We start from the raw sequence: 12,220 nt of genomic DNA, 5'->3' as shown, positions 1-12,220 counted from the left end.
TAAGTGATTTGGTTTGACAAATGAGGAACTTTGTTTGATATAGATAGTTTATTCCAGAGTATGGGAAGTCTCTGGGACAGGAATCTATCCCTCCGGCATGTTCTGTTTATTGTGGTGACAAGGTTTTGGTCCCTAGAGCGTCTAGCTCGGAGGGATTGGGATTTCTTTAAGTGGAGCAAGTCCAACAGCTCTGGGTTTGCATACCTTTGTATGTTAGGCAGAGATCACCTCTGAGTAGGTGATATGCGATGGAGCAAAGCTGGAGTTTTTTGAGACGGTCTGCGTAGGGCATCTGTTTGAGGCCGGTAATCCTCTTTGTGAGGTATTTCTGTGGCCTTTCCAGTTGTTGTAGATGTCTTGTGAGGTACATACCAAAAGTGGTGTTGTACTCTATAATGGGTCTAATGAGTGATGAGTAGAGGGGAACAATGACCTCTTTTTTTTCTGGATGGGAAACCTTTTCTGATGAGGTGTGCCATGTAGAAGGATTTCCTGACTACTGTGGTGATGTGATTATCAAAGGAGAGACTACTGTCCACCTATGTCCCAAGGTCTCTTATCACACTTTTGGTGTTCAGTATACTACCACCTATGTTGTAGTTCATGGCTACATAGTTTTTACCAAAGGGGATAACAATGCACTTTTTGGCATTGAGCTTGAGGCCATGGCTTTGACACCAGGCATCTGTCTCAGTGAGGCCCTTTTGTAGGATGTCAACATCATTAGGAGTTTCGATTATGGCTCCTAGTTTGCAGTCATCTTTGAACATCATTAGCCAAAGACCTTCTGTGTTAGCCTGTACTTCAGAGAAGTAAATACCAAACAGGAGAGGAACCAGGACTGAACCCTGTGGTATTTCACTTGTCACTGGTCTGAAGTCGGATTTGGAGTCTGCTACTTTCACAGTGTGGGTTCTGTCAGTCAGCCAGTTGGCAACCCATCTTGTGACATTGGGATTTATACCTAGTTTAATGAGTTCATCAATAATTCCAGAGTGGGGGATGGCATTGAAAGCCTTGGCAAGATCTAGACAGGCTGTGTGAACCACCTTACCCTTGTCTACAGCTTTAGTGACTGCTTCAAAGAAGTCTATCAGGTTTAGGAGACATGATCTGCCTTTTACAAACCCGAACTGGGTGAGGCGCAGAGTTTGGAGATTACCAATGTCTTTGTTTATAAGTTTCATGATGATACATTCCATGGCCTTGCAGACCAGGCTCATCAGGCAGTAGTTCCCGGGGTCCCAGGTGGCTCCCCCCTTGTGGAGTGGGATAATTGTTGCTGTGTACCATTGAGCAGGCACAAAGCCTGAGGTGAGGCTATAATTGAACATGGTACTTAGGTGGGGTGCCAGTTCGTTCTGTAGTTCATGTTGAACGCAGCCTGGGATGTTGTCTGGTCCCATGGATGCTGTGTTCTTGGCTTCGGAGAGTGTGGTTTTTACCTGTGCAGCCATGATTACAGGAACTTTGCATTCTTCCGGTACAGAGATGGGCTCTTTAGGGGGTGAGAGGGGGGTAAAGTTAGCACTGAACCTATCTGCCAGGATGTTGGCAATATCAGTTGGGTCTGTATATTTAGTGCCATTGTGATGTAACTCAGAGCAGATCTGAGTGTTGCCATTGAGATTCTTGACATAGCTATAGAATGCTTTGTGGTTGTCTTTAGAAACAGTGGTGATTTTGTTTTCGGAACTAGCTTTGGAGGATTTTATCAGGGATCACAGCTTCTTACTGAGGCTGACCAGGGAGCTCCTCCACTCATGGGATTTTACTCTCTTTTGCAACAGTTTCTTCCTTCTGTTGTACAGTTTGTTTATGGCAGGGGACCACCAGATTGGCTTCCTTTTTTTGGAGGAACACTGGTCACTCATGTTGGTAATGACTAGATCTAGGATACTGTTGCCCCTAGTGGGGGTGTGGATAAGTTGATCCAGGGCATTGGAGTTTATGAATTCCAGAAAGCATTGAGCGAAGGAGTTGGCACTTAAGTAATTTCCCCAGTTAATGGTGGGGTAGTTAAAATCGCCCATTATTAGGGTGTTTGGTTGAACCCTTATATTTTCCAGTACATCAAGAAAAGAGGAGTGGGAATCCTGGGGCATGGTGGGTGATCTGTAGCAAGCTACAATTTGGATTGCAGTTTTGCCCAGAGTTAGTTGCACTTGGATAACCTCGGCTGCATTATGCTGAGCAACTAGCCTGGAGGTGTGGATATCCTTAATGTATATGGACACACCTCTGCCATTGGTGTTCCATTCCAGGTTACACGGCCAAAAAGTGTGGTATGAGTTATAGCCTGGTAGTGCAGGGGTTCTCTATAGAGCCTTGAACCAGGTCTCAGTCACTGCACAGATATCGATGTTCTTCATTTTAAGGAGTGCCTTGACTGAGTGCATTTTGAGATTTAGATTTCTAGCATTGAGTAGCATCACCCTCAGTTTTTGCTTGCCTGTTCCTGTTACGGTGGTGAATTTGTCATTTCAACCTTGCCGAAAAAAGGCACTATAGGAGCGGCAAGAACCTTAGCCAGTATCCAGAATCCCAGGGGTGACAGGTGCAGGCCATCTCTGGCAAAGCATCGTGGTCTGTCGACCATGTCATCCCAGGCAGACAGATACTGGATCCCTTTAGAATGGCACCAGAAGCTTAGCCAATTGTTGAAGTCAATCATTTTGTTCTTGAACTGTGGCAACATTCTGGGTGATGGCAGAATGCTACTCAGGGCTAGGCTCATGCCTGCCTGGGCTACAAGATCAGAGAGCTCTTCCATGGCTCTTTTCATGTAGTCCAGGGAGGAATGTCTCAGGTCATTCACACCAACATGGACAATGACAGAGTCATATTTGTACTTGTTGTGGAGTGACCTGAGTGCGTGGGTTATGTGGCGGATCCTGGCACCCGACAGGCAGCTGACAGTAACCTTCTCCTTGTTTAGCCTGGTGAGTGAGACATCAGTGTGCCTGACTATAGAGTAACCTATGACTAGTGTGTTGGGTACGTTGTTTTGCCTTATTGGCTGTGGTTGAGTGGCACACTGAGTCTGTGGGCTATGTGTCATTTGGGTTGTGTTGGAGGGTGAAGGTTGATTGCATTTCTGCTTTGGAGGTCTCTGTTGCTTGAGCAAATTATTATTGAGAGCCTCTGCAAACATTTTTGTGTTTCTCTGTGTAGATTTTGGTGGTGTAGATTTAGTGAGACTATGTGATGAGTATGGTGCAAGTGTTTACCTTCTCCTCTTGACTGTCAAGTTCAGTCTTGATTGGAGAGAGCTTTACCTCCAATTTGGCTAGATAAGTGCATCTCTCACAGGTTGTAGTGTTGGGTGGTAGGAGAAGAGGGTTGTCTGTGTACATGATGCAATTTCTATATTGCCCCAAGCTGCTCAAATTCATCAGATAGACAGGAGAGAACACTGGAACTGACCCTTGGATATGCCTGAATAAAAAACTATTTTCCTCTAGATAAGTGAGGAAAGTGAGTACAAGAGCTGTTTTTCTCTAAGCAAGTGAGGAAAGTAGGTACCAAAACTGTTTTCGTCTAGGTAATGAGGAAGGTTGAGTGCTGTAGTAGTTAGCAGGTTATTTAGTGCTTACAAGTTCTGAACAAGTGCTGATCACGAATAAGCAAATTCAAGTGCTAAAACTAAGAATCTGTATCTGGACTAAACTAGTTACAGGAAAGGTGGGAAACAAGTGCAAATGTGGGCTTTTAAATCAGAAACTTGAGAGAGATGGAAAAACTGCCCAAACAGCCAATAACTACAATTTCTGGGCCAGAACCACTTCTTATGTGGTAGATAGGTTACCTAGTGCTTACCACTCCCACTGATAAGCTAGAAGGCTTCCCTCCAACACAGAAAGCTTGGGGGGTGGGCTCAGAAGCTTACATACAGTCCTGGATACAGCAAATCTGAATCTGGATTACACTAGTTACAGGAAAGTTTATATATATATATATATATATATATATATATATATATATATATATATATATATATATATATACACATATATACAGAAAAGTAGTTAAATCAGCAGTAAAAACAATTCAAATGCAGTGCAAGCTAGCACACTTGAGTATGTAGCAATGTTAGACCAAACAGTTTAAAAAATGCAATTAGTCATTAAAAATGACTAAAAACAAGTGCAGAATGAGTCTATTAGGTAGAATGAGGTAAAGAGATGGGACTGGGGGGAGTGTCCCAGATCAAATCTACAGTGGGGGTGGGCAACTGCAAAAGCCTCCAAATTTAAACAAGACAGGAATAGTGAGGGTGGGTATAGGAAAACCAACACCTTCAGCAGAGATCTGAAAAACTATACAGTGAAGCAAAAATAACAGTGCACAACTCTGAAGTCAGCCAGCAATGATATAAAATTAGTCAAACAACAATTACCAGTACACAACTCTGAAGTGCCAGAAAAATATACTCAGCTGTGTATATCTCCAGATAGTTTGAAGAGCACTCTGTCAGGACACAGGAAGGATCCAGCAATGATATGCAGGCTGTTACTAAGAGGGTCTAATTTTATGCAAGTAATCCTTGAGATAGTCAGATAACACACAGGATGTAAAACCAGTTATACCAACTTAAGACACAGAGAATTAGGGGGAGGGGGGAAAACACCTTCAGCACAGATCTGAAAAACTATACAGTGAAGCAAAAATAACAGTGCACAACTCTGAAGTCAGCCAGCAATGATATAAAATTAGCCAAACAACAATTACCAGTGCACAACTCTGAAGTGCCAGAAAAATATACTCAGCTTTGTATATCTCCATTTGCATGAGCTCTGGAATGCACACTTCCATTCTCCTGTTTGTGAATGTTCCAAGACTGCTGACCTTGCAGTCCAATCCCCTTCTAGTCTATCCAGTTATCACTGCATAGACCTCTGGGGCATCAGCAGTCTGCTGCCTTTTTCCTGAATCTGGACTGGTAAGGCAGCAGTCCAGATTCACATATTCACTTTCTATGTGAAGTTATTGGATCGTACCATTGTGGTTCACAGCTGGGGGGGGGGGGGGTACAGTCCTGCAGTCCGATATCATGAGCCGCCACTGGAGATTGGACAGGATCAGTAAAAGCTCTATGGCATATTTCACTGCTATTTTACTTCATTTAGTTGTTGCTATCAGTATGCAGAACAGTCTGTAATTTCAGGCACCCAATGCATTTAACATCAGTTGCACTTTCATAACCTATGCAATGTTATTTGCTAAATTGTGTTACTCAATTATTATACATAAACTGTCTTGTCTAATACCGCAGAACAGCAAAGATATCTCAGATGTGCTGATTCATCTCACTGCTCATTGAGCTGAACCACACCCATCTCAACGTTTAAACAATCACTCATGTGCTACTTTCAAAGTGGCTGTTGTTTTTATGCCAATACATAAATATTATGTCTACCTCTGATATGAAAGAAGCATTTACTATGCACGTTTTTACTTTATGTAGCTACTAATCACTTAATAAGCTTTCACAGAACTTCAGTTACTATATGAAACTTTCATTGTTCATATTTACACAGCTAACAAATTCTCCTTAGGATTCAAAGATATTCTTACAATCGTTGCTGTTAGCTAACATGGGTCAGTCAATCAGCATGAAGGGATGTCAAAACCTTCTGAGATAAGGCTGCTGTTTTGTGAAAAAGCTTTCATTAACCTCAGGGTCTGATTTATTTAGAAATACTGAGCATTCTCTTTGTCTAAACAAGTGCAATGCACTTGCAATATTTTTAAACAAATTCATTGAATATTGCGTCATTTTGCTGTTGTTTCACTCATAATGTTCTAATATGCATCTGTGTTTCAATGCTAGTCATTAAACTGTCCCTTTTTATTGTGATAGTTATATTACATCAACAATAACTTTGCTTGCATGCACTTATAAAGATTGATGAATATGTTTCTAGTCTTCTTATTAAGTATAGACTCAGTGTATATTGATTAGTAAATCTATTGAAAGGTGAATGGGTCCTTATTAATGAACACTGTAAGTTACAGTGTACAAGACTTGCATTGTATGTATGCAGGTCAGAGAGTACCATGATTTGTAAAACAGAATTGCAGTAATTTCCAGATGTTCTCTGTCAGTTTCATCAGGTATGGTGTAGCCAGTATCACAGAAAAGTCAGCATCTTCAGGAGTGTGTACAATAACAGAAATGTCTCCATTACTGGGCATGATTGCCGGAGATATAAGCATACACCACTTCTGTTTCTTTCACATTTTGTCTTCTCCCATATTCACACACCTAACAAATACACAATGCTTTCTCCTTTGCATCTGCAGTACTGTACCTAATTTTCTCTTGACAGTGAATACATTTTGTAATGCCATTATGTGTGAGGTGGAATATGATAGCTGCTGCAATTTAGTCTACATATAGATATGACTATTGATCCTATTGATACTGGATCTTGACTGCTATTCCATTACTGTCATAGTGTCCAAGCTATCTGGTCAAATTCCTAGTGCTGCTACGTTTATAGGTTGTGGAAGGCTAACAGAAACACTAATTGAGAGGCATTAACAGGAGTTAAACTTGAAATGGAGTGAGTAATGATCTTTGCTGCACATACACTGTAACATTAAAAATAGAAGACGCAGCTTTGTATATTGTTAGGATTACGATTGGCACTGTGAAAAATGGGGCACATAACTAACATGTAGATTTTGGCATGACCATGCCTGCAGTAGTGAAGTGTACGTATGTATTGAGATGGGTCTTATTCAATTTATATAAATATAGATCCAAGTAAAAGTTTCATACCTTCAATATAAACTTATATAACTGCAAACAGGGAGTTATGCAAGTGTATAGATGCCTTTATGAGTCATTTGGGCCTACATACATAAATTTTAATGCATACAAACCTTACTCTGCAATAGACTACTGTTTCTGAATCTCACCCATTCTCTGTTACATAGCTTCTGCAATATTTGTCTATTAATGCATTATTTTATTTGTGGTAAAATAAATGATGCCTTGTAAAAATGTAAATACAATTCAGAAATCATACTATACAGTCATTAGTTCTTTTGGGCATCATTTCATATTGTACAAGTTATTTTACAATGTAAATGAGTCACACAGTCTTTCTTATTATTAACAATTACTTTTAGCTCTTCTGTCAGTATTTTTAGACACAGACCCCAGCCTACCATTTTGTTCAGCATGCGATTTTCTTCAACCCTGCAGTCCCCCATGTCCTTTCTACTCTTTTCACAGAACATCTGTTGTTTCAAAAAAATCCAGATGGATTCTGCACACATGATCAAGTTGGACAGACTGATAACGCTGGTAAATAGATTACAGGAGCATCATTTTGAGTGAAGTAAGAGGAAATATAGAATGTGAGTAACATACCTGAAATACATACAGTAGGTCATATTCTAATGTCAGATGGGCTGAAGTCTGAGACAGAAATGGTAACAGGAATTGTAGAAATAATTTTTGTTATGTATTTGACCCTATATGTAGATTCACAATAAAATATTAACAGGAATAACTTAAAATAACTGCTGTTCAATATTTTTTCATTTACCGGTTCTGCTTTTGTTCATTGGATCCATTTATCAGCTGCTGAACTGCTATGCATATCTACATGCATTTATGTATATATCTCTGTTTCTGTAAATAAAATTTAGCATAGCAAATAAATCAGATAACCATAAAATTTTGAAGGAGAGAAGAAAACATAGTGCCCACAAAAAAACTGCCAGACCGAGGCAGAACATAAAAGCTCCATACATTAACTGGAAGACAGAACTGAACTTTAAACTCTTAAGCTTAGCACTATATAGCCCTTGTATACATTTTCATCAAACATTTTAAACATGACTTAGTTTTGCTTATTTTTTTCTAAGTAAACCACTTGGCTAACGTTTCTTAACATCCTATGCATTAACCTTTCTTTCAATGTTAATAATTTGTCTTGCAAATGTTTCAGAGTGTTATTAAGCCTGCATAAAGCAATGTGAACTGTTCTTTTCAGAATACAGAGTTTTGTTCCACTTGAGGCAGGATATTTGTATTGCCATTATCTCATATTTTAACCAATTTTCTGAATTCAATTTCAAAACTGACTTATTTTAATTTTGTTTGAAGACTCTGGCAGAAACTCAAAGCAATGGGCACTAAGGGACTTAGGAAAATCACCCATATGTCACTTTTGAATCTTAGAAAAAAATCTAATTTAAAACGGAATGCTTTGGCAAATGTTTTAATTTCATTATATTTCATAGATAGGTCTATAGACACAAGAGCTGCATAAAATAATTCAGAAAACAGAATGTTCTGAACAATGTATACATGTGGTCAAAGAAGGCAAGTCCTTGACTTTCACAAATCCCTAAATACAATTCAAACAGCATTATTCACATCTTGCATTCACCTTCTGTTGTTTATGATTAGCATGAATTAGCCTCAAGATATGTAAACAGATAGGAACATCAAAAAACAGAACAATTAATTCCAACAACAGTGAGGTGGGACTCATAGCATTTCACTTGTTAGCTGTTCCCAAGTCTTGATGAGGCACAGTTAACACTTAATGGGTCTGTATTGTGTAGCTCTATGATTTTCCTTGTATTTTTTGCCCTATCTCTCTCATATTTCTGTCTAGATTTTAAAGTTTAAAAAAAAAGCAACAGAGACCTTCCTTTCGCCATTGCTTGTTCTCAATAGCACTGATATACTGTGCAAGCATGAGAATGTAAGTCCCATACGCATGAGCAGTACATCAACAAACACGGAAGAATGAGTAAACAATGTGGCGGAACACTACGGTGCAGTTATACAAAGACATTATTTAAGAAAAGTAAGCAATTTATTTCTTAAATAATGTCATTGTATAATAGCAATAATCAACTTGTGGGTGTGGGTTTGTGAGGATTTACCCACAGGTGGCTTTGTTTAATCACTCGGGCATCTCCCTCATGATTAAACCGTGCCAAACTTGGGTAAATCCCAATATACTCACTCGCTCGTCAGTTATTGCTTAAGTATCACCTTTATAAACAGACTAATTTTCCCATTTATCCAGTACCAAATTGGCACAGGTGTTGGCAATGGGAGTATCCATTGCCACGCCAGAAACATGATGATATATTTTATCATCAAAAACAAAGTAATTATTATTCAAAACCAATTATAATAGCTCACATAAGGTCTCAATATATCTACCTGTAGTTTGTCCATAATTATGTAACAATTCCCTGATAGAATCAATTCTATATGTATTGTGTATTACAGTAAAAACTGACTGTATATCCAATACCACCATCCTAAAATGATTTGTTCTATTTCCCTGAAACAGTTATGTAAGTGTTTTATAAAGTCACCAGTATCCTTTATATAACTCTTTACATAAGGTAAATACTTTCAAAGGGTGTTTTGTAAGAACATTGATATGGGTTCTGTTATCCACCCAAATATATTTTATTATATTATATTTTATCCAAATATAAGCAAATGTGCCTGCAGTAGATATTCTTTTGCTTTAAATATCTAATTGTATTAATTAGTGATTTTATTGGCTGTGTTGTAACTATTATATAAGGATGGTGTAATTTGTTAATTTTATACACTGATGAAGGGTTGTTGAACCTAAAAGCTTTGTTACATTAAACTATTCCGTTGGATTGCATTGTCAAGTTTATTTTATTTAATAATGGCAGCATGGAGATGGCAGGCAGATGAGTGTCAAAGCCAAATGTAAAGTCTGCACAGTCTCTATGCTCTATAAGCAGGCAGAAAGCACAATGCATGATTGATTTCAATTAATACTTAGGACAGGGCCAAGTTCCAGTTTCAGAAACAGATAGAGAGATGAACTTGGATAACATTGGCAGTTTCAAGAGATGACATCCACAGCTGTAAAGTCCTGCTGGACATAAAGAGGAAGAGTGAATTATTCAAGTTACACAGTCCATCCTATCTGTCTTTAAAGATATTAATGACGGGTATCCAATAACACATAGATGCAAGAACAGCTTGAATCCTCTGGGATCTCTTATCTAGAAAAGATCTTATTGACTGACAGGATGGAGGAGTTCGGTCTAATAATTAACATTTGCAGATAATTCCCTAACTGCAAGCATATATTTGAGTAAAAAAATAGATCTCTGATAAAACAAACAAAAATAACTGTATAAATGTATATATATTTATTTACACAAGCACACACATGCATACAACAAAGTAGTGATTTGCTTATTACACCAGCCCAAAGAACGGGCTTTCACAGCAACCAGAAAGCTGACTTAGTTTGTGGTAATACCAATGGTTTTAGCTGTAACACACAGGCTCAGAATGTTTCTGTCGATAGGCAGGAAGTGACTTTTAATGTATCGGTTGAGCAATGGCTTAAAACCGAAACTGGATTTAAACGAGTTTCTAACTCTAGTAATAATCATGTTAACCCAGGTACATTGGATCAACAAATTTCCAGTTTTAGAGGGCTACTTCTGAAATATAAAAAATTGCAACTGGAAAATGAATATTTAACTGAGTGTACTAAAAGAGAGCAGGTGCCTAAGGGGCTCCGTTCATGGAAATTTCCCACTGGACTGGAAAAGGACTCACACCTTCATAAAGAACTCCTACAATTTTTTAACAGGCAAGGGTGTGAATTGCTTCAAATTTTGATATCTGATAACAACCGTAAAATGTCATTGTTATTAAGGGAGATTAATACTTTAGATTTAGGCATTAAAAATGACTTGTTGTTTGAAATGAAACGTAATAACTTTAATGCTGTGTTTAATCATGTTGACGCTGAACTAACTGAATTAAAGACTAGGAAGGAAAGGAAATTATTAAGGGATAAGGTGGATTATGAGAATGGTAGAGCATATCCAGATCCACCGAGGGGACAACAAAGTTTTTCTGTTAATAACATCTCTTGTACTGAGGATAATGAAATTGAAGAGCATGCACAAAGCAATAGTGGAAATGTTTCCCCTTTAGAGCAACCTCCTTTACGGAGGTCGAAGAGGTTACAGAACCAGAGACAGGGGAGGCAGGATTACTACAGGAATGGCAACAACCCTGGGATGGGTTCCTGGAGGGGGAGATGGGGTTCATACAGGAGATAAACCCTGACAACAATTTTGACAACGATGATAATAGTGGCCTGGTACTTAATTTTATTAGCAACAATAACTGTTATTTTAACATTTATAACTACAGCCAGGTCAGAGTTGACACCAGGTGGGCCGAGTTATTATCAAAGGGCTTTAATTTTGTTCCTATTAAGGAAGGGACGCTTACTGACTCTATTTTACAACTTAAATTATTTACAAGAAAACTTAATTTGGCCTTACATTTTCACGATAACAATACTAGTACTGGCCATTTGGATACACGTAGGCCTAGTATTTTTTTACCCCCATCCCACCCCGTAGTACAGCTGTTTGAGAATCTATGTGAAGCTGATATCAGGAACTTATTAGTGAACAAGTATAAAAAACCTGGTCAAGCTAACTTGGACTGTGATGAGAGAAAACTTCTAAGTGAAATTTTAGAGCATCGTGACATAAGAATAATGAAACCTGATAAAGGTGGGGGCATGGTAATTATGAATGTGGTTGATTATAATAGCAAGATGATGGAACTTTTGTATAGTGATGTCTATCTTGAGGTGTCAAGAAATGAGATTAATATAGCATATCGTAATATTGACCTGGAATTGGAACAGCTATTATTAAATGGGCAAATTACCTTAGAAACCTATAATTATATGCTTATAAGCCATCCAAAAATACCCACAATTTTTGGCATACCAAAAATTCACAAATCCTTAGAAAACCCACCATTAAGACCAATTGTGGACGCAAAAGCCTCAAAAACTTATAGTATTGCTAAGTTCATTGACAATATGACGAAAAACATTCTAGATTCACGTAGTCTTGTGATTAGGGACTCATGGGACTTTCTTACTAAAGTTAAACAGGACATGTTTTTTGATAGTAACATATTAGTCACTATTGATGTTTGTGATCTCTTTTCAGTTATTCCACATCAAATTGGCCTTGAATGGTATTATGACTATTTATGTGCCAATTCAACACTTAATCATAACACCATTCTGACTCTACGAACATGTATGGAAATAATATTAGAGAATAATTTTGTGACCTTTGAAGGGCATCTTTTTAAGCAAAAACAGGGTGTTGCAATGGGTGCGTGCTGTGCTCCAGT

Source organism: Protopterus annectens, chromosome 4.part1 (genome assembly GCF_019279795.1).
Source record: "Protopterus annectens isolate FY-2018-M chromosome 4.part1, PAN1.0, whole genome shotgun sequence".
In the NCBI taxonomy this organism is placed as follows: domain Eukaryota; kingdom Metazoa; phylum Chordata; order Ceratodontiformes; family Protopteridae; genus Protopterus; species Protopterus annectens.
The sequence above is the reverse complement of the archived record's forward strand: the minus strand, read 5'-3'. Positions refer to the sequence as shown.